Source organism: Haliotis rubra, unplaced genomic scaffold, assembly GCF_003918875.1.
Source record: "Haliotis rubra isolate DU_JTF1 unplaced genomic scaffold, ASM391887v1 Scf1045, whole genome shotgun sequence".
NCBI lineage: Eukaryota > Metazoa > Mollusca > Gastropoda > Lepetellida > Haliotidae > Haliotis > Haliotis rubra.
The window spans coordinates 219,252-244,271 of record NW_025764943.1 but is presented as its reverse complement, the minus strand read 5'-3'; the positions used below and the strand labels follow the sequence as shown (position 1 = coordinate 244,271).

The window sequence follows — 25,020 nt, the reverse complement described above, 5'->3', positions numbered from 1 at the left end:
ATTGTTGTCGTCGGAGTCTGAAAGATATAACAAAACAGGGTTAGTTACATGGGTTTGCTCATATCTAAGTTCTTTTTTATTATTATTATGATTTACAGATTAAAGATGAAAATGTAGCAGAGAGGGTTCGGGTGATCCTTGCACAGTCAGGCTGGTAAGGCTCATCATCAGCTCAGGGCCCTTGCCCCCTCTACACGCAGCCCAGACAGCGAATGGGACTTCTCCCAGGAAACGCTGCCTAGTCAAACCCACCAAGAACTTTCCGGAGAATATGAAGGCTCCCCAACACTGCAGCCTTCTGCATTACCCAGAGTGTCAGAGGGGCTGTGCTCCCGGTGGAGAACCTTGGCACTCTCCTGATTTATAATAATAATAATAATAATAATCTGAACGGCACATCGTATTATCAATCTCAACTCCCTGGGGATCATACAACTCGGGCAGCCACTAGCCGCACCGAGTTATTGTGGCGTTCTCATCCTTACGAGGTACCCATTCACAGCTGGGTGGACTGGGACACATGGTCCAAGTTTTACTGCACGTTGCTGTACCCGCTACTAGGTGTTTGCACGTATTAATGTGTCCACCATCTCGTCATATACCAACGGATTCGTGGGTTCTTTTAAGTGCACAGGGTTGTGTACTGTACACTAGGGGTTTTGACAACCTGTACACAAAGTTGACTTCAAGGTTTTTACACCCGGTCACACGTGGGCTTTATCCCAACACCTTAACCTCGCTGGATCACTGCCTGGCACTTTAGCCAGCTCGCCCACGTACATTATCACCCATGAAGATCCGGGTTAGAATTGATCTTCAGCAACCCATGCTTGTCGTAAGAGGCGACTAACGGGATCGGGTGGTCAGGCTCGCTGATTTGGTTGACACATGTCATCGGTTCCCAATTGCACAGATCGATGCTCATGCTGTTGATCACTGGATTGTCTGGTCCAGACTCTATTGTTTGCAGACCGCTGGAATATAGCTGGATGTGGCGTGAAACTAAACTCACTCACTCACTTTTTTCCCTCTCTCTCTGTTTCTGTATCTCTCTTATTTGTCACTCTCTTTCTTTCTTTCTTCTCTCTCTCAGGTAAAACGGATAGTGGATTGTAACATTCTACCTGGCAATAAGTGTTGTTTCCTCAGCTGAGTATACCAGAAACAATGCCATTAGACAACACACGACGATGAAGCGAACGTCTGACGAGTGGATTAAAAAAGTGTACAAAAGAAAACAAAAGCATGCATGAATGAACATCTGTTAAATTTCAGTAGAGTATTCAATTCTACAGTAAATGTACACAATTTCATTTCATACAAAGTCAACCGCCTCTGTGGTGTTGTGGTTAGAGCGTCCGCCTGGAGAGCGGAAGGTCGCGGGTTCCTTCCCCGACCGTCATACCAAAAGACGTTAAAATATGGTACTTGTTGGTCCCTGCCGGGCGCTCGGCATTAATGGGTACAACAAGGACTGGTCGGCTCGGAGTCAGTATAATGTGTCTGAGTGGGGTATTCATGCTACACTGCGGCATGGTATCACAGTGGGCTAGCGCTACAAAACCAGCTTCAGTCTGGGCTAGTACAAGCAGCCGCACATACACATACGCACACGCATGCACGTGGTCATATGTGCGAAATATTCTCACCCACATAAGCACGACGTTAAACCCAGTTTCACCTCATCTCATACAAAGTCGAAAGTACCTTTTGACTGACACTGAAAGACACGTGGTATCATAATGTGAACGCATTGATGACGTAAGAATAACGATCCGTTGCCATTCCTGTAGGAGACCTTGTTCCAGTTGTTGAGCTGTGACAGGTGGCGCTGGTAGTCTTCTGATGTGCCGATCCAGGTAGTTCCGTAAGTGTTCTATCGGATTCATGTCGGGAAAACATGCTGGCCACGGCAAAACAACGATATTCGCGTTATGCAGAAAGTCGTTTGTCAGTCTTGCTGTATGGGACCTTGCGTTATCATATTGGTAAACAATACCACGTGGTTGTTGCTGGATAAATGACAACACAACTGGCCGCACAACTTCATCCGTGCATCTACGAGCATTCAGATTACCATGAATAATCACAAGTCTCGTTTTGAGATTGCCTCAGATCCCTCCCCACGCCACGACGCCTCGGCTCCAAACGGTGGGAGTTGCTGAACGCAATTCGGCGCTGAACGTTCACCTACTCGTCTGTAAACAGAAAACCCGGCCGTCATTAGTGTACAGGCAAAACCTACCCTCGTCGGTGAACATCACATGTCGCCAATCACGCACCTGCCAACGTCGAACTCGCATGGCCCTTGTCAATCGACGACGTCGGTTTTGAAGCCTCAGATGCACTCCGCGGTAGGGTACATACACTGTATGTCGACTGATGCGGTGTCCTAGAGCTGTCGCTGCCGTTGACGTCGCCGTTACAAAACAATTTCTCAGATGAATTGTCCGGATGTGGTGATCATCACCGGGCGTTGTCACACGAGGTCGACCACTCATAGGCCTGTCTGACGTATTGCCTGATTGACTTAGTCGGTGCATCAGTTTGATGACAGTTGGTCGGGTGCAGCCGAAGGTTCTGGCAATGAGGGTGTGGTTAGCTCCTTGTTGGGCCATTCCGACAGCTCTCCCTCTTTTATTTGTTTCATTTTTTTGTGTTCTTTTCACTACCGTGCTGCTCACGTTCAGGCGATTCGTTTGCTCTCTGAAAGGACTGGTCTGTACGTCTGTGACATGGCACAGTATGGTGTTATCACTTAATTTTTATTCAAATTTAAGTTTCTTTTGGGCACTAGTATATATTGTGAAAATCATGTACATTGTCACCCGTGAAGGCTGCGAACGCCACAATAACTCGGTGCGCCTCGTGGCTGCAGGAGTTGTATGATCCCCAGGGAGTTGAGATTGATTATACGATGTGCAGTTGAGATTGACATCCAGTGATCGAGGGAAAAAATACCAGCGCCTTCAGCATGCACTAGTTGCCTATATATTGGCGCTATATAAATATCCTATAATAATAATAAAAAAGAACTTAGATATGACCAAACCCATGTAACTAACCCTGTTTTGTTATGTCTTTGAGACTCCGACGACACCAAGCCCAAACCAAAGCTGAACTTGAGAGGCAGTATACGTCACTGGAAACTCGGGGGGATCATCTGTCTATGACGTCATTGCAGGAACTCATACATACTGCCATGACGTACAACCTGGGGATAATAAAAACACCAACACGCATGATACCAACTTATTACAGGATGCTAATATCTGCCACACGGCAGAGACATATGGTCGATTCCAACGAAAAGTGTGCACAGCATGTTTGGGCCATTAACATTTTACCATTACTACCATCATTTATTTCCGGGTGTCCATCACATCGGCACAAGTGCGACGATTCGGGCCATATATAACATGACTATGTTTAACTAAAAATTAGGCTTATGGGAGACAAAAACAGGCCATCTTTATTCATTTTGACTTATATTTTACAAATGTTTTGTTGAACATGTGTGTTAAATACTAGTCAAACTGGATGAAAGTTTATTAATCTGATTGCCAAATATTTCATGAATAAATCCCCTGAAATGATTTTGTGTAGGGCTTAATCTGTAATTTTGGTAATTTGTTTTCAAGTGGTATTTTTTGGCGTTACCTACGAATACAGTTTTAAATAACTCTGTCAATTTATGTAAATGAAACACAAGGTTATGTTGTGTATTACTTTTTACAGCATTGATATGTAAAGTACTCAAATACCTACAAATATCATTAAATATGTTGCTGTTTCCACAAATGAACGCATTAGTTAGATATCCTACGTTCAAGTGCAAAGGGCCACAATATATACGTGTGCTACATCTGAACATTTTCTGTGCTGTTTTTACGAAGATATCACACAAAATAACCTGTATTCGTAAGTAAATGTTAACTCCCAAATGTTACCTACAAGTACCAACAACTGATCACATTCAAATAGATTGGTGGAATGACAACACGTGACATGTGTTCCATTTGGAAGTCATCATAGACGAGACCAGATAACATATTGGTGATTAGTAAGTGTATTTTACATTTTCTGTAAGAATGTTATGTAAATAAACCCATGTCACAATAACATAGGATGCATATGACACCTGTTACAACTAACCAACTTTAATTTTAGTGAGGTTTTAAGTCTTACTATTGTAGAAAAGGCCCCAGACTGCAAGTGGAATCGACATGGGGGTTCTAATTGGTAAGACATGGTGTCCAGCTGGGATTTCCCTGGTTGTGACTCACGGCATTTGTAGATAACATGTATTCGTTGTTAACAAAATGAAATAGAGAACACAATACGCTGCTATAACATAGCTTATACTGAAGACAATTATTGCAGATCATAAAACAGATTAGGTACGCAGTACTGCCTATTAATAGATTGAAATGGTTCCTTGGAATTTCAAATGGCTACATAACTGAGCGTTCAATAAAAATGTTCTATTCAGTCAGGCACTGCAGTTTGTGGTTTAAACTTTATTATCAGGATATATAATGAATCCTTTTTGATTGAAATGTTAGAAAATAAGTTGATCTTGGTGATAAAAGTAAAAGTTTGCATGATATCACGAGATAAACGGTAGATTCGTAGGTAACATATGTATTCGTTGGTAACATTCCGAACTTGTAGGTAACATCAGTCAGTGTGTGTGAAGTTGTATGTCTTGTTCAAGGCTGTCACCGATGCACTTGCGAACAGGAGAATTAAGACTGTAGTAGAAGTCAGTTGTATGGGTTTAGTAACTAGATTTGTCAAAGGTATGTCTTATTCGTAGGTAACTCGTTTTCGTATTTAAAACTTTCTGTAAATGTCTCTCTAATAGCAATTGTCATTGCAAAATATGGGTAATTAAAGCAGAGTTATAGTTCAGTAAGACGTTCAGTAATGTATTGATTGTTTTAGTGACATGTTTATCAGTACATAATACCATATGGTGTATGGCAATAGTGCAAGCGTTTTGAACATTTATGATGTGCTTTCTTTGAATACAAATGTCAGTTGAAACATTTGGTAAATAAAATTTCAGATGTAATGATTTTAGTTCAATTTCTATACTTCTCATCAACAGTTTAGACTCAATGGTGTAAATATAGCCACTTACTTCAGGCGACTGTTTTGAACTAAATTTTGCAAAATATTCCATACTTTTTAAAGGTACTGTTTACACATGAACTGATGTATTGTAAAACAAATTCGTAACGTTGAAAACATTATTGTCATGAGTTCAATAAATGAGAAAAATCAGTGAAAATTGGCGAATTCTGAACAAAACTTTACCTCAAAACGCAGATGTTCACATGTACGACATGTGCACATGCTTTACAGCAATTTGACGCATGTACCTCGTACAATTCATCTGCATAACATATAGTGAGTGATTTCCATCAGTTAAAATGACATTGTTACTTTCCGACATACACTGAGACAAAACAAAGAGAAAGCCTTAAACTGGTTGTTAACAATCTTCATTCACACGTCCTATGCAGTTAGAAACCAATTTCCAAACTGTTCAATGTTTTAATAACCAGCTACGATTAACTTTGACATATATACATTTATGAAATACAAGGAATTACGTGATATTTGTTACCTACAAGTTCCTTTTTTTTTATCTTCCACCCAAATTTTAGCAATTGATGCATTTTCAAATTTGTTGTACTTACCGAAGGTTCCACCCGTTGTCTCTCAGATGAATAAGATAGATATGTAATAATGATTTGTTTGTGAAAAGAACACTAAGTGGTGCTAGCTCAATTACATCAAACAAAGGTACCAAAATGGTTCTATTCTTGTAAAGCTTGATGTTATAAAACATGAATGAAACCATGATATGGCTTCAGAGTTTCTATAGTCATTAACATATTGGGCATGCAGAACAACAGTGAAGTTGGATGTTAGGGAACATATAACCCATCTTATCACAGGATATACAAGGTATGATGTTGGTATTTGTAGGTAATTTAGAAAATGAGCCTTCAACTTCACTGATCCACCAACTTGTTACTTTTAGAGATTAGTGATGGCAACTGATTTTCGTAAGAGGCAAATATACTAGCCACATAAAGAAACTGTGCATTGTCAAATATTATCCCAGTTGATAAGTACGATAACAATGTCAAAGGTACATATTAACTTTAATGGAGGGATCATGAGACCATAACAAGTCGGGAGAATTTCAATTGAAAAGTCAATCACAATGACGTCACGAGTCCACAAGCGGGACAGGGGTCAAACGACCATGTCACAAGCTCAATAACGGGTATGTCCACCATCAGCATTGAGAACAGCAGTGCATCGACGACGCATAGAGCCTATCAAACGTGCAAGGAAGGCTTGTGGGATGTCACGCCCGATTCTCTCAAGTTCTGTTGCAAGGTCAAGGACGTTATCTGGCGGATGAAGAAGACGGCGTAGACGTCGAACCATCTCGTCCCAAACATGCTCTATCGGGGAGAGATCCGGTGAATTTGCAGACCAAGGCAGTAAGTCAACGTTTTGGTGTTGCAAGAAATCCATAGCAACCCTTGTCGTATGAGGGCGGGCATTGTCCTGTTGGAATGTTAACCCAGGGTCATGACGTTGCAGAAAAGGAATTGCCACAGGTCGAAGAATCTGATCCCTGTAGCCCACACTAGTTAAGTTGCCCTGAACAATCACCAAAGGAGTTCTTTGGCGTGCTGTTATTCCACCCCAAATCATGACGGAACCACCACCAAAGCGATTCCTCTCCAAGACACAGGCCTGTGCATAACGTTCTCCCACGCGTCTATAGACACGTTGACGTCCATCACTATGGGAAATGTTAACCTGGACTCATCTGTAAAAACAACATTTCTCCACCCAAACAAGGCTCTGCGGACATGATTTCGGCACCACATTCGGCGAGCTTGTCGATGACGTGTTTCTCTTTCCCGGAATGAACGTGCAACAACGTATTGCACGTCTCAAGGACGAACCCACTGACGTCACGGAACGTGGCACGTGCATGCATGTTGGATACATGTCACTAATCTCTGAGTTTAAATCCTTATGTGTCTACACAGGTTTGATAAATTTAGATTAAATTTTTTTGTATGCACAGTTTCTTTATCTGCCTAGTATATGTTGACTTAACATTGGTAAAAAGAATTACAAGGTGCAAGCAATTCTATTTTGGACACCTTGTACCCTGCTGTGTACACTTTTCGTTGGAATCGACCATATATTACTTCTACAGTGACATATCAATTGAATCCAATTCCATAGAAACAGAATACATGCTCGTGTCTCAACGTTGGTCTCCACTCTTGTGGAGGAAAAACCGACCTGTACCTGCTGGTTAAAGCGTTGGCTCGTCACGCCGAAAACCCGGGTTCGAATCCCCACATGGGCAGACTATTGCTGGAATATTGCTAAAAGCGGCGTTAAATCATACTCACTCACTCAATATGTGAAGTGTCAAGCTAGGAGAAACACAACATTGGACCGGTGCTATGGAAACATAAAAGGATCCTACAAAGCTGCTGACTAACCACCGCTTGGAACTTCCGACCACAATACAGTACATCCCCTTCCGTGCGACAAACAGAATATCAAGACAGGAAACCTGAAGAGAAGGCGATCAAGTCCTGGGATCCAGATTCGATTCAACAACTGTATGGCTGTTTTCTGTGCACGGGCTGGGATACACTGTTGGCCGACCCTGATCAGCTGACGGACACGATTACAAACTATATACGTTTCAATGTGCCATGCCTTATATTTGTAAAGACGAATTTTGATACAAAATACAATACCAGCGCCATTGTCACTTGCATTACGTAACCAGATTGTAGGAATGTCTGGCTGGTTTTCAAGGGCGTAGCTACCAGTACAAACAAAAGCTCGGGGTAACACAATATTTTTGCTACGAAAGTTGGACAAGCCTTCAATACTATCTAAATATACAGCTATGCAACCTATCGGGCTTGCACAGCAAAAATGGCTTGCTACGCGCCTGGTGTTAACAGCCGTGCCACCCGTGAAGATCCGGGTTAGAATTGATCTTCAGTAACCTATGCTTGTCGTAAGTGGCGACTAACGGGATTGGTTGACATATGTCATCGGTTCCCAATTGCGCAGATCGATGCTCAAGCTGTTGATCACTGGATCACCAGACTCTATTGTTTACAGACCGCCGCCATATAACTGGAATATTGCTGAGAGTGGCGTAAAACTAAACTCACTCTCTCACTCACTCACTCACTAACATCCGTGCTATAAGTCGTGACTTGCACGTAAGCGTTAGACCTCTACAGAGAATAAAAAACTTACCCCGAAATCGTCAGTCATTAGTACCAAACATTTGTACAGGTAGACCCCGAAAAACGCAAGGGACGACAGGCCTCACTTCCGCCTTGTACGTCGACATCGATATTTATGTTGCATGGCGTTAAGAGAAAGATGGGGGTGTTCTTGTTATCTTCTTGCTTAGCAGGCAAACAGTGAACCGTAGGCTACTGGAGAGGGGGTACACGGCAAGCATTGGGGCAGGATTCGTACAGAGACATTTTGGTAAAAAAAAACCCATTCCATGATGTCTTTTAGCGACATTTAGAAGTTGTATGTAGAGTTCATCTGATGAAAGGATCTGTAATGGTCCCGAAACGTTGTGTGGGAAATAAAAAGAAGCTTAAATCCATAAAAAATATCTTGGGCATTTGATTCCACATGCACGACAGGAATACGGCAACAACGTCCTGCTGCAAGATGACAATGTTGTTCCACATTGTGTCAGGTCCATTGGTGTTTTTCGGGAAAGGGAGGGTGTTAACAGATTGCACTGACCCGCGAGTGAGTGAGTGAGTATGGTTTAACGCCGCCTTTTGAAATATTCCAGCAATATCACGACGGGTGACACCAGAAATGGGCTTCACACATTGCACACATGTGGGTCATCAGCGTGACGAGCCAACGCTTTAACCACAAGGCTACCCCATCGCCCCACACTGGCATACGAAAAGTCCAGATATGAATCTTATTGAGGACATTTGGGAGCATCTGGTCAGGCAAGTACCACAATTGGTAGTCCATCCTAGAAATGTTATTGTGCGCATCCTTGGTTCGAATCTGGAACGCTACACGACGAGACATTGTCATCAACCTTGTTGATAGCTTGAGGCGATGGATTGCCTCACTTAAGAAAGAAAGCAAGAAAAAAGGAAAAACCAGAACTTTCTTCTGTTTATATTTTTATTTTAAAACAGCAGGGATCGACACTCACTAAACATTTTAACTAGTCCTTAGGGCTAGTGGATTTTGTATGTCATTAGTCCTTTCCAAATATTACTAGCCCTACACTTAACTATAAAAACTTTCAACAATTCTCTCTTTTAATGGTAGCTGCTGTCCAAGGGGAAGTTAACACAGATAAATGTACGATTTCTCATTTCATATATATGACAAAATTAACTGAAACAAGCGTACACCATGTCCTCCATCAACCCACGCATACACTAACGGGCAAAATAAACGATACTAAGTCAAAATCACTGATATTACAAAACGACAAAGCACCTTTGTGAAAATGGAAAGAGAATTTTGACAACAGGTGAATGGGCAACATGCATGTGGATACACATGCCCACACAGTAAAACGCCTTTCCCATTTTCTTATCTCTACCTGCTTCGTAACTACGCGTTGACAAACTATAAGTATTCAGACACACCCGCTTCCCGACTGAAAAACGTTAAACATTACTTCGTGACTCCTTGTATTGGTACAGTAACATACGTCACTGAAGGGCAATAACAAAGCTTTCGCCAGTTATAGTTTGACCGCCTCCGTGGTGTAGTGGTTAGAGCGTTAGGACTGGTCGGTTCGGAGTCAGTTTAATATGTCTGAGTGGTGTATTCATGCTTCACTGCGGCATGGTATCTCAGTGGGCTAGCACTATAAAACCAGTCTGGGCTAGTACAAGCAGCCACACATACACATACACACGCTTGCACGTCGTCATATGAGCGAAATGTTCTCAAGCACGACGTTAAACCCAATTTCACCTCACCTCACCTGTTATAGTTTTGGGTCATAAAAGGGGACAATTGTCGCTTGAAATGTCTCATGTCAACCATGGAGTGAAAGGAGTAACATCAAAATACTTGAGTAAACCATGGCACCCAGTGCTTTAGGATATACATTGATATGACACGAGATGTGTTGTGAAGTAATTACCTGGTGTGTTATGATATATATATATATATATAACACAAAGTAAAACACTGTATATATATATATATACAGCTATATATATATATGACACGAGATGCATATTGGAGTAAGCAATATATCGATGCCCACATAAAATAGTCACAGCGAGCATTGCATTTATGATACAGTGATAAACATGGAACAAACAGCAACCCACTGCAAATCTAAATCAGTACAGAAATAGACTATAGAAAAATAATTTTTATACAGTAAGTATTAAATGTCAATGTCTGAGAGCAAGCAATCTCGATTTTCCGAAGAAACTGATAACACCTGGATATCTGGACCAGACAATTCAGTGATTGACATCATGAGCATCTAACTATTGGGATACGATGACATGATATAGTGTCAACTAACTCGGCAAGCTTGATTACCGGATCCTGTTAGTCGCCTCTTACAGCTATGGATGATGAAACTGAGATGTGTAACTAAAGATGCGTTAAATGAGATGCATCGTGCATATCGTCGTTACCAGAAGCGGTCGTACACATATCGTGCAACCCTTAGATGCCAATGCACACTAAGTATGTGATTCCTCCAGAGCCACAAGACTTACATCTGTACCAACGTCGAGACACGAACATGTATTATGTTTCCATAGACTTTCAAGCATGAAGATGACGTGGAATATTCCGGAGATATGTCACTTAATACGTCAAATAACACCACGTGGCAGATGTTGGCATCCTACAATGAATTCTCGTCGTGTTTCGTGACATTCATGTTGGTGTTTTCATAATCACTGCCCCCAGGCTGCACGTCATTGCAGTATGTATGGGTTCCTGCAATGACGTCATAGACAGATGATTCCCCTCGAGTTTCCAGTGACATATACTGTTTCTCAAGTTCAGCTTTGGTTAGGGCTTGTAGTCGTCTGAGCCTGAAAGATATAACAAAAAAGGTTAGTTACATGGCTTAGCTCACATTTTCGTTCAAAGGGTACGAATCTGAATACTGACAAGTAATCAATCTCTAGTAATCTGAATGCTGAAATTTTAACTGTATATCAATATAACATTCACGCTGATGGCCTATTATTCTAAACGTCCCGGATGCAATGTAACAAAGAATATTTTTTTCATACACAACTCAATCTCTTTCTCTCTCCTCTATGTGTGTCTATCTCTCTTTCTCTCTCTCTCACTTTCCCTTTCTCTCTCTCTTGCCCTGGAAAAAGCCGTCAACGATAGTAACAACAAAGATAATTCTACCTGACATTAAGTGTTGTTACTACAGCTGAGTATGCCAAAAGCAACACCATTAGGCAACACACGACGATGAAGCGAACGTCTGAAACAGAAGAGGGAGTTATTTATATATACTGATATATGTTCTGTAGGTGTTAAAAAAGGTTTACGTAAGTGATGTATATTAGTGTAATGTGGAAAATCACTTACATTGTCCGCGGTGTGAAGACACATTAAGTATCAATCACGCACCTGTCCCAGTTAGTCTTACCTGTTGTGAAGACACATTAAGTATCAATCACGCACCTGTCCCAGTTAGTCTTACCTGTTTCATTGCCTGTATCATCAGCTTTGACTGGACTCGCAGTGCCTGTTGGGAAACACAAACTGATATGAATACACTTGCAAGAGGTATAACTCCCTTGGTGTTTATACCTCAGAAGAACACATCTGTAAAGCGTTTACTTATAAAACTGACACGTGACTTGTCGTCATGAGACACATGAACCACTAGATTACATGCCTATATGTCCGAGATTAGCATGTGATAAAAAAGTCTTTTGATTTAGATTGCACCAAAACACATCGCAACATCTAACAACACAAATATTTTAACAAGTATCATATGTCCTTAATATCAGTATTATTTTACATTGATTATGCAAACGTAATTTCTAATTGCCTATTCCCTAATGAAGGCGTTAAAGTGTCTGTGTGTTGGATTAAGGCGATAATAATATACTATGCAAAATGAATTCTTATCAAGTAGTAGTAGTTTATTTCGGTAAATCAGGCCACAGGCCCATTTTACAATTATAGTTTGACAAAGATGTTGATGTCGCGCCACCAGTGCGAGTAGCAATGTTTAAGTTCTGCAAGTTATATCTAGTACAATATACATGTGACTATAAAATATGTAGGTTATGTAATGGACAATTGCTTGCTCCTCATTTTCAGAGCAAAGAAAGTAAACTTGGCGAGGTTATTAAGCATGGAAGTATTTTTGGTGGTAAATAAAAGTTTACATTTACACTCTGAAGGGAATTTGTAGTAATAACATGGCAAGAAATTTCTTCTAAGGTCATTATAGAATGGACACACTAGACAGACATGGTATTCTGTTTCTACATTTGGGATGATACAGAATGGACAAAGTCTTTCACGTTTAGATATGCCTAATTTTCTACCCTGTGATATCATAAGATCACTACTGGATGTACGAAATTGTGAAAGAGTAATCCTAAATGCATTAATATTCACAGCATTTAAATAGTTTTCATATTCATTGGATAACTTGATTGTTTTGCAAAAATACAAGGAAGATAACTTGTCAAACGATTCAAAGAGAAACTGATTATCGATATCAATACACCGTGTTCTAAAAGTTGATAGAAATAGTTGAATGCAGGAAACAGATTGCTGGTTCCAAATTTCACCAAATCCATATGAGCATAAAAGGTTTTTAACTTTAAGTGCCCAACAATCCAGACCCTTTTCAGCTCGGTTATACTTATATACATAACTATAATGTAATATACTGTTTTCACTCTGGGATAATAAACGTAACCAATACTTAATTATTTTCAAATGTTGGTTTACCTTTAATGAGTACCTCCCCAGTTCAGCTCTCGCAACTATATTAGGGACAGATCTTCTTAACTTTAATATGAGTTTACAGAATTTTCTGAACCATATAATAGTATGGGCAGCACTTTAACATCAAAGATATGAAGTAACATTTTCAAGGGAAGTTTATGAAAATTATACACTTTTGATTGTAACAAAAGTATTACTTTCCAAGCCTGTGAGACAATATCTTTTGAGATTTATACCATGAACCAGAGCTAGAAAGATGTACTCCAAGGTATTTATAACTGGGAACAATATCAAGCGGGCTGCCATTAAGAGAAAACATTTCGTACTTTTTAAGCCTACCCGCCTTACGAAACACAATAATTTTACTCTTGGATGAATTTACCTTTAGTTGCCACTTATTACAGTAATCCGTCAGTTTATCTAGTCTTTTTTGTAGACCAATAACAGTGCTATCGAATAAGATTATATCATCAGCAAACAAAAGTTTGAAGAGATCAAGTAAGTCTAGATTAACACAATATTGCTTATCTATACTCAGAACCTCTGCTATATCATTTACAAAGAATGAACACAAGAAAGGTGATAATTGGCACCCCTGACGTACACCAAAGAGGCAATCAAAAACTACAACCATTGTTTACCAACACACATGATTTCACATTTTCATACATATTCTTGATAAGTCTAAACATTTTCCCCTTTACATTACCAGTCCACAGTTTGTAAAATAGGGATGGTCTATGCACAGAGTCGAAAGCTGCTTTCAGATCTATGAAAGCGCAATAAAGTCTACCTTTGTAAAGTGATAAGTACTTATTAATGAAGGTGTCAATTACAAAAGCATTATCAACCGTTTGAAAGCCTTCCTAAAACCTGCTTGTTCAGGAATAATGATATTCTGATTATCAGTCCATTTCGAGAGTCTGTTACATAGGATTTTAGAAAAGATTTTACCAGAAACCTCAAGTAGAGTGATTGGCCTAAAGTTTGCTGGATTATTATTCGGCCCCTTTTTGTGTATAGGAATAATGACACCAAGCGTCCACTGAGAAGGGTAAACACCAGTTGACAAAATCATGTTATAAAGTACTCTCAACATATCCAAGCATTGCCTAGGAACATACTTGAAAAATTCTATAGGGACGCCACTGTATCCAGGGGCTTTCCCACAATGCATACTTGAGATTGCGTCCTGAATTTCAGAAACAGAGATGTCATGATCAAGGCCATTATCGACATCAGTAGTTGCATCAATGAGGTTGTCAGTTATACCCGTGACAAAATCATTTACAGAAATATAGAAATCAAGTTCATTTGGATCATAGTTTGTACCATTAAACTGTTCTTCGAAGTGTGCAGTCCACGCAAGTGATGTAATAGTTCCAGACTGTGATTGTATCTTCGGTCTCAATAAGGACCAGAAAAGTTTACTGTTATTACTTTGTAGCGATTGTTCCAACTTGTTCACAAACACATCGGTCGAGACAGACGATTTACGCAGGCAGAGTTCCTTATAGTGTTTCCGTGCCGAGATGTAGGTCAGTCGGTCGCATTCTTCATTGCTTGCATGAAATGCACGCAGCAATTGACGAGCTGTCAATCTCGCGTGTAAACAGTCATCGTCGAATCAGTCACTGCGCTTATGCACTGTTCTAGCGCTGTCACACGATTTTCTGGGTTTCCCAGAGCATTTTTCAAGCGTATTCTGAAAGCAGTTTAATGCACTGTCAACATCATTGCTGCTAATGTGGTTGTTAAAATCGTTCTTAGTTGAGTCCTCAAGATTATGCCATGCGTTTACATATTCACCATGGAAGTGATCGGACCAAACATACTTTAGACGGTCAGTGAGATTTTCACGATGGCAATCAAATACAGTGTTGAGAGCTAAAGAATAGATTATAGGTAAATGGGTACACTCTATTTCATCTGAAACATCAAATTTTGTGAATAGTTGGAAACGATGTAAATTGCACAAAACATAATCGACAACACTCTGACCGCCATTGGCAAAACAGGTTATTTTACCAATACTACTGTCTGAACATAATCGACCATTACAAATCCGGAGTCCTGTTGATTGACAAAAGTTTAACAAAGAAAGTCCACGCTTGTTGACAACACTGTCTTGTGATCTGCGTGGCAGGCTATCGTCTTGATTATAGCTCATGTCATTATCGATTGGCAAATAGGTGATATCATCGTTTTCGACAAAATCAGGTAGTGTACCATCACCAGTACGAGCATTAAAGTCACCATGAATAACTATCTCACAGCTTGGAAAGTCTGATTTTTAGCATAACATATCATTCTCTAGGATATCAAATAATTCCTCCTCGGAGTGCACACTAGACCCCTCAGGGGAGAAGTACACAGTACAGATGAATAAAGGCGTTTGTCCTCCGTTATACTTTATCCACAGAATGTTGTTGGACGCTGATTTAAGTTGAGTGACTTGCGATGAGATATAGTCCTTGACTAGGGTAAGTATACCGCCCGAGTCCCCTTCAGTTTTGCTTCTCAATTGGATGAATTGTTGATATCCAGGAAAGCTGAACACATCATCGTGATTCGCCCATGTCTCCACAAGAGATATTATATCAAATTTATTAATAAATTCCATAACACAGTTATTTCTCATTTTCTTTCAGTCCTTCAACATTCCAGATGACAAAATTTAAAGTACCTGGGTTTTGATTACGGCCTTGGCCACACCCCTAGCTATCAGTGTTTGTGGCGTTAGTACGTGGTTTCCATGGAAACGATTTCACAGTGTATAGTTCTGTTTCATTTGAATTAAGTTTGAACAATTTATTGTCAATTTGAATCTTGTCAAAATGTAAGGTTGCATATTTACCCTCTTGCCGTGCTTTGTCCTGGAATGGTTTTAATTTCCGTCTCACTTGTCGAATTCTCTCTGTGAAGTCCTGCGAGATGTTTACATCATGGTCGCGCAGTTTAGATGTTGATTTCAGTATTAGTGCCTTGGTTTTGTAGTCCTTGAATGACACCAGTACCGGATGGTTACCACGGGATCCTGTTGACATGCGACGAGCACTGAGTATATCCACCGGCTCCTCAATTCCCAGAATATCTTGAATTACTTCACGCACTTTTTCTTCAGTGGCGCCTGTGGCCTCGTTACGTTCTTCAGAAATATTGTGAAAAATCAGATTGTTCATTCTCGATTTATTTTCCATGTAATCTATCTTCTCGTTCAGTTGCTGTGTAGTTTTTCTGAGTTCCGCATTTTCTTCTGAAAGTCGGAATACGTCCTCTTCTCATTCTGTTATTTTTCCTGATAAGTCCTTAAAGTTTTTATTCATATCTTTTCTCAAATCTTTTATCTCCTTGCACATACCTGACCGTAGATTTCTGATCAGGTCTGCAACATTTTCGTCTGGCTTTCTCACGTCGTCCAGCGTGCTTTGCCGTGTAGACGGAGTTTTCGGTGGGCCCGGGTTTTTCTCGACATCGCCGCTGACCAGGATAAGTAGTAATGAAGTGAAGAGACAGAGTTTCAAACCTGTCTTCGCCCCTCCAAGCATGCAGCGCACGTGCGTCAACATGCCGCATCGTCTTCGGGCTCGCTTCAACATGAAGGATACATAGGTTGTCACAAAGCACCCTATTCTGGCTCTGTGGGCGTTCAAATCACACGTCATTACTTCCTTCGTTTGTTTGGAGGTTTCATGAACACTTTTCACACTTCAGTCATCATTAGTAGACTAGTAATTTCAAAGTTTTGCAGAGCTCTCCAAGCATGCGACTTGTCTCGATACCCGCAAGGTGGAGCCCCATTCTTATCAAGTAGACACTCAGATATGAAGTGTCGGCTCAAAATATGATCATGGTATTTAGGCGAGGGAGAGGTATATATGGCAAAGAGTATATCGTCAGCATATTAGTCGGCAAATTATATTGCTGTCTGACCTTGAACACTGGCTCAGATAGCTGCAGGCAATTTGACAGTGATTTTTTGGTACAAATGTCAGGGTATATATTATCCTGATAGCAATTACATTGACATTGACATTGCTCTGTTGTTCCTGTTGCTGTTGTTGTTATTGTTGTTGTTGTCTGGTACCCAGTTCCACATTCCCCTGTGACCTTGTCACACACCTCACACTGGTTCAGACAGCTGCACACACCAGAACAGTTCAGACCGTATGTGTAGTCTCCACATTCTGAAACCCAATAGGTTTCAACAGAAGACGGTTTCTGCCAGTAAACTAATTCCCTAGGCTCTAACGTTGCCCTGTGCCTGGTGCTCAAAGAATAGGTTAGTTCCGAACTGTAATTAATCAACACCTTGTATACGAGTTCATGCTTTACCCACATTATCAAACTATTTGAAAAGAATTTAGAAAAGGTTGTGCAAAGATTCGTCATTATTTTGGTATCAATGTTTAATGTACATGTTTAAGAATTTGGGTAAACATGATACGATCACAAACCCAACCTTTCACACACAGTGGTGGGGCGTATCCTGGCAAACATCCCATTTCACAGTGTCCAGTTGACCGGTCACACCCAGGTAAATCCTTGCAGTGACCACAGGTGGCTGAACAGTTTACACTGTACTTTCCCTGGACACATGCTGTTGGAATAATGTGGACAGATAAATAGTAAAATCACTCTTGATTGGATATCCAACTATATCACCAGCTCACTAGACGTTTTCAGAACCCAGGGTAATGGACAGAAGTATCCCACGTTAAGATATTAGTTCTTGAAGCTATATTATTCGTATTGACCTGGCGACAAAAATGTAATCAGTCATTAATTCTTAATATAAATGATAAATATTATTGAACATGAAGGATTTCATATATTACGTGTCACTGAGACCTGCATATAGGAGGACTGGACAATTTGATATTTCCTCTGCTCCGGAATATGGATGAATTAGAATAAACACGTTCGGAATGTATATCCATTTGAAATGTGGTGGAAGCATAAACGCTTGCATACTCTTTAAAAAGGTAGCCGAGATATTGAATTACCTTTAAATTTACAAATCTGTTATTTTAGTTTCTAGTAATAGTAGAGCAATAATATTCAGTGAAGTGGAAGCAATGGGGTTTCAGGAGTAACCACACAAAAGGGGACAACTTGACTGAAGACACTTCTTGTCTTTCAGCTACAACAATTCTTGTGGTGATGAACATATGGAGGTTGGAGTGTTCATGGTCCATTTTCCACAACAGAGTCCTAAAGAACCGTGTCAAACCAGCCAGATTTGAATTAGATTTTGTACATAAATAGTTTTTATAGCATGGAAATATTCAACTTACATCAAGAACAACCAATTGTCAAACTGGACACATTACATACATTAGGGCCCAGTTCAAAAGTTCACTGTAGGATTAAACACTTACTTCTTTAGGTTTGGAGACATGATTTGCGAACATCACATTTGATACAAAAATGTCGAAAACATTTACCACCATTTTTCAAAGGGAAATCAATCACATTAGGAAAGTCTTATTCACACTGAACATTTGTCAACAACTCATCATTCAGCCATGACACAAAGTAACCTGGCATAACCTTAGTCCTTTGCTTCTAGACAGGTTCACCTTATCCGAGGTCAAGCGCCCTGTCAACCAGACCTTAGAAATCGCCATACATGTGCATGTATAACATGCATGGAGACAGTCAGTGATGTTCAGACCGCCATCAGATTTCAGTTACACGACCAGGTCTAGATGAACTAGTTATGAATTAGATTTCCGAATGTATGCAGGTATTCAGCAGCATTGACTACAGAAAAACTGAAACTATTATTATATTTAGAGAATATAACAAATACTTGAAAACAAAGGCGGCGTCTTGTAATAGCCTAAAATAAACAAAGAGAATATGTGTCATAGTCGAGCTGTAATTTTGATTTTACTACTAAGAATTAAATCATAACTATTATTAACGAAATGCAATATATACGTCACTATGATTGGATGAAAGTGTCACCTACATTTGCAATATGGTTCTTCAAAGTTATCTGTACATCCCAGCACACAGACACCAGTAGTTGTATTGCACGGTGAGTCATCTTTACACGAGCCACATAATTGTTGTGAACAATTAACACCATAGCGTCCTTCTGCACAGTCTAATACAGACAGAAACAAATCATTTAGAAAATGACCATGCAAAATGATGAAATTGGTAACATTGGTGGTGATCTTCATATACAGTGGCCTCCCTTGGTTGTGTACAGTTCACATTCCACCCCAGCTCTTGACACCTTAGTTGCTAGTCCCTCCCCCTCCCCAACCCCTATCCCCCGATACAGAGCTATGTAATGTGAGGAACCAGTGTATTGTTGTCATGGGACTCTCAGAGAAGGCCATCGATAGACCCATTCCATTTAACAGCTGAAAATTTTGTCGGTGAACATCTGTGTACCTGTCTGGAGTGGCGTCATTGAAGAGGTGTTGAAAGGAAGTAATTATATACATTTTTTAACCCATGTTGTATAATATTATACTGAAAAAGGAAATTGGGTATACACAGATCGTCTTTTGAGAAAGTAGAATCTCACGCCCCCGTTAAAGGTCTGTTAACCATCAGTTACTTCACATCGAGATTGTTCAGCGCATGAATAGTTGAAGCCAAGGTCCAGCCTCCTTACCCAAATTACCCGTGAACATCCGGGTTACAACTGGTCTTCAGCCACCCAGGCTTGTCGTAAAGGGCGACTGGGTGGTCAGGCTCGCTATCTTGGTTGACAAGTCATCGTATCCCACTTGCGTGAATTGGTGATCATGATGTTGATCACTGGATTGTCTGGTCAAGACTCGTTTATTTACAGACCGCCGCCATATAGCTGGAATATTGCTGAGTGTGGCGCTAAACGACCAACCAACGAACCAACCAACCAACCGTACCCAAATCATCTGTTCTCCTGTCAAACTGTTTGTACAATGCAGTTACCTTCGAAGACTTTACTGTAGATTACTCAAGGATTTGTCCACCTAGTATTCATGACCGGGAACAGCTAGCAATGCCACAACGTTCTGCTGTTGTCATAGTATTGTTTCATTTTGTCATATTAATATTTCACGGTCAAATGCTCGCTCTTCTTCTTCACATAGAATATGAAAGCCACCGTTTTGGTTTCTCTTCGATTGATTTTAGCGATTCTCAGTTGGTCATGAGCAACTTCGACTTTGGATCCTAACTTTACTATTGACATGGGTAAGATTGGTTAGTGGAACGGCACCCAGTTAGAAATCGCCATGCATGTGCATGTATAACATGCATGAAGACAGTCAGTGATGCCATCAGATTTCAGTTACACGACCAGGTCTAGATGAACTAGTTATGAATGAGATTTCCGAATGTATGCAGGTATTCAGCAGCATTGACTACAGTTAGTGCCAAACCAGCCATCACATAAAAACTGAAACTATTATTATATTTAGAGAATATAACAAATACTTGAAAACAAAGGCGACGTCTTGTAATAACCTAAAATAAATAAAGAGAATATGTGTCATAGTCGAGCTGTAATTTTAATTTTACTACTAAGAATTAAATCATAACTATTATTAACGAAATGCAATATACATATGATTGGATGAAAGTGTCACCTACATTTGCAATATGGTTCTTCAAAGTTATCTGTACATCCCAGCACACAGACACCAGTGGTTGTATTGCACGGTGAGTCATCTTTACACGAGCCACATTGTTGTGAACAATTAACACCATAGTGTCCTTCTACACAGTCTAATACAGACAGAAAACATATCATTTAGAAAATGACCATGCAAAATGATGAAATTGGTAACATTGATGGTGATCTTCATATACAGTGGCCTCCCTTGGTTGTGTACAGTTCACATTACATCCCAGCTCTTGACACCTTAGTTGCTAGTCCCTCCCCCTCGCCAACCCCTATCCCCCGATACAGAGCTATGTAATGTGAGGAACCAGTGTATTGTTGTCATGGGACTCTCAGAGAAGGCCAACGATAGACCCATTCCATCCAACAGCTGAAATTTTTTGTCGGTGAACATCTGTGTACCTGTCTGGAGTGGCGTCATTGAAGAGGTGTTGAAAGGAAGTAATTATATACATTTTTTAACCCATGTTGTATAATATTATACTGAAAAAGGAAATTGGGTATACACAGATCGTCTTTTGAGAAAGTAGAATCTCACGCCCCCGTTAAAGGTCTGTTAACCATCAGTTATTGGTTTGGGATTCGAGTAACTCCACATCGAGATTGTTTAGCGCCTGAGTAGTTGAAGCCAAGGTCCAGCCTCCTTACCCAAATTACCCGTGAACATCCGGGTTACAACTGGTCTTCAGCAACCCAGGCTTGTCGTAAAGGGCGACTGGGTGGTCAGGCTCGCTATCTTGGTTGACGAGTCATCGTATCCCACTTGCGTGAATCGGTGATCATGATGTTGATCACTGGATTGTCTCGATTATTTACAGACCGCCGCCATATAGCTGGAATATTGCTGACTGTAGCGTTAAACAACCAACGAACCAACCAACCGTACCCAAATCATCTGTTCTCCTGTCAAACTGTTTCTACAGTGCAGTTAGCTTCGAAGACTTTACTGTAGATTACTCAAGGATTTGCCCACATCGTATTCATGACCGGGAACAGCTAACAATGCCACAACGTTGGACTTCTTCTGCTGTTGTCATTGTATTGTTTCATTTTGTCATATTAATATTTCAGGCTTTCCCTGGTAATTTCATTTTTCCAAACAATATCTTCTCGACTACCAACTAACAGCTCTATTTTCACAGCAGAAGCTAACGCCAAATTAGCAGCTCTTAAATATATTAATAAACACCGTAAATATACACAATACATAATCTTTTCCGATTCTCTTACGTGTCTTCAGGCTATTAAAAATAATTCTTGTAAACATCCACTTTTAATAGAAATTATTGAATTGTATAATGAGCTTGCTACTGGCCAATGCGACATCGTCTTTTGTTGGTTACCCAGCCACGTTGGCATTACTGGGAATAGAATGGCCGATCTTGCTGCCAAGGCAGCACTCACTAAATCTGTGACACCACTTCTTATTCCATACTCTGATTACAGATCTACATCCGTGATCTGATGCAAAAGAAGTGGGACACCCAAGTAGGTATTAACAAATTGCATGAAATAAAACCCTATATTGGTTACACTTACTTGGGTTGTCAGTCAAGATTTGAGGAGGTCATCATACGACGTTGTATTGGCCACACAAGATATACTCATGAATACCTATTAAAAGGTGAGGATCCTCCGTTTGTATCCCTTGTGATGAAAGAATCACGGTCAAGCATGTCCTGCTGGACTGTGTTGAATATTCCATCACAAGGGATATCTATTTCAAATCACGAACTATGAAAGATTTTTACTAATGTCAGTTCTCATTTAATTCTTGCATTTTTAAAAGAATTAGATTTGTTAAATGATTTGTAAGTAGATAAATGGTATTTTAAACATGGTAGTATAACAACTGCGATCGTTAGTTGCTGTATCCTCGAAGGGGGGTTAAAGTATCGTAAAATTATTGTCCTCCTGAGAGGGTACATAAGTCCCAAAACTTTCAAAGTTAAAGCTTTGCTTACCCGATTATTAAACGTAGTATATTTGTTCCTTTAAAATTCGGCTAAACTTGTCCTACAATCGCCAGTGGCTGAAGGGATGGTTTAAATCCTGTTAGGGTCCATGCAGGTAGCAAGGGCACTGTAAGTCCCCATGGTCCCTAGTATGGTGATCAGCCTCCAGTTGTTGGCGATCTATAGCCCATTCTTACATTGTATTGTCCAAAAATACTATTTAATGCTTTTAAAAATATATGCTAGCTAGTTTTAACTCAATCTGTGATAATCTTGTAGTTTTACTGTCCTTCGTTGACAGGGTTTTATATATTACATTTATGTATTATGAATTTAGAACTAGTTTTAGTCACGATATGGCTGAAATATTGCCGATGTGACTTTAAATCTTAACTCACTCACTCATTTTTCCACAAAGTAAAGGTTCGGAAAGTTGCTAATAGTTCAAGTTTAATTGATCTAAGTGTAAAGTAGTAGAATCTGGCAACTACTTTTGAAAAAAACACTGACATTTTGTTAATGGCAAATTAACACGAATGTATTACTTGAATAATTACGCCACTCCATAAAACACCTTTTTCGTCCACTTGTGAAGGTCTGGGTTAGAATGAACCTTCAGTACCCCATGCTTGTCATAAGAGGCGACTAACGGGATCGGATGATCAGGGTCGCTGACTTGGTTGACACATGTCATCGGTTCCCAATTGCACAGATCGATGCTCATGCTGTTGATCACTGGATTGTCTGGTCCAGACTCGATTACTTACAGACCGCCGCAATACAGCTGGAATATTGCTGAGAGCGGCGTAAAACTAAACTCACTCACTCACTCACCTTTTTCGTCAGTAACAGATGTTTCTCACCTTTACACAAAGGGAGGAGGTAACCTGTTTGGCATCCCTGTGTGCACTTTCCATCATCCTTCTTACAGTCGGACGATCCGCTACACTGACCACACGTGGAGGAACAGTTGAACCCATACTGACCCAGGCCACAATCTGTACACGTGGTAAAGTAAGGGACGTAGATCATCGTTCATTTAGTCTGTTTTTATACACATGAATTGTTTATTAAATTTTAACAGTGTATTATGTCAATAAAACTATACCTGTCAACCTTCTAGCGCCTCATAGACAGTTTTTCGTTAATCGGGTTAATAATGTTCACCATGTTGTGTGAGCTCAGGGCATGCCAGTGCGATGTGGAGGTCAGTGTTATATAAGACGTCTTATTATGAGGGGGAAAATATTTTAAGGTGTTGTTTTCAAGCACATTATGTTTTCACACCTATTATGTTTTCTAATATACATGTATATCTATGGCAAATCAGCCTCAACATAATGTATGTTTCTCTTGTCCATGAAGAAGCGTCATCTCACCATCCTGGCATCCAACCCCTGTCTTCCCAGCACGGCAGCCACTTGTACAGTGCCCGGTGGTCTTGTCGCATATTTCTGTTTCATTCTGGCACTTGCACTGTTCACTACAGTTGGTGCCAAACCACCGACCACTGCACACTGAAAATATTCAAAACCTGGTAAACATTCACATGAGAATAACCGTTGTAGGTCCTTTGGGGGAAATAACAAACAAATAATAAGTATACAACTATATATATGTATATATATAATAGCTTTATCTTACCTTCATGTAAAATACTTTAATTTCATTGGTCAATGACACTTTAACAAGTTTCTTTGTCACCCCTCCCACGTCCTTACAATACTTGCGTAATGCTGTTGACACAACAAAGAAATGTATAGAGTTTAGATCATGTTCATGCAATTCTCACCTTTACACAAAGGGGGGCTGTAACCCTGTTGACATCCCTGTGTGCAGGTTCCATCGACCTTCTGACAATCAGATGACCCACTACACTGACCACACGTGTAGGAACAACTGACCCCGTAGTGACCATGGTCACAGTCTGTAAAGAATGTAAGATACTCACAATATAGCAGCAATAGAAAGAAAAATATCTTCAGATGGATGCGTAATTATATATTATATGCAGGATATCATAATGACTTCAAAGGATATATTACATCAATATAATGCCACCAAATATCCAGACGATGTTTTCAGGAGCAGTATTTTAAAATCGGGCATTGCACTACACGATATCAACGCATTACAATTGTACATAATAATATGGCCACGCGCTCTATATGGTCAATTTGCCATTAGAACGACAGACTAATTTAAAGCTAGTATTAGCATGACTAAACCTAACCTTGCTGACACCCTGGTCCTTGTTTCCCAGCAGCACATCCTCTCCTACAGTAGCCCGTCTCCTTGTCACATACTTCAGATGGATCTAGACACTGGCAAAGCTTGCTACAGTCAGAGCCAAACCAACCATCACTGCAAACT

At 40.2% G+C, this 25,020-nt stretch overlaps 1 protein-coding gene and 2 long non-coding RNA genes across 3 annotated transcripts in view; all 3 read right to left on the bottom strand.

Moving 5' to 3' along the window:
• Positions 1 to 25,020, bottom strand: part of LOC124275244 (multiple epidermal growth factor-like domains protein 6) — a gene marked incomplete at its 3' end in the record, with an annotated part of 121,308 nt that overhangs the window by 76,522 nt on the left and 19,766 nt on the right. The window lies entirely within an intron of this gene.
• Positions 10,330 to 11,839, bottom strand: LOC124275217. The gene is made up of 3 exons (XR_006898239.1): positions 11,789 to 11,839; positions 11,488 to 11,566; positions 10,330 to 11,156 (listed from the first exon to the last, which is right to left on the bottom strand). It is a non-coding gene; the product is annotated as an uncharacterized LOC124275217 (long non-coding RNA).
• On the bottom strand, positions 20,662 to 24,071 carry LOC124275226. Its single transcript, XR_006898243.1, has 3 exons — positions 24,027 to 24,071; positions 23,511 to 23,645; positions 20,662 to 20,796 (listed from the first exon to the last, which is right to left on the bottom strand). It is a non-coding gene; the product is annotated as an uncharacterized LOC124275226 (long non-coding RNA).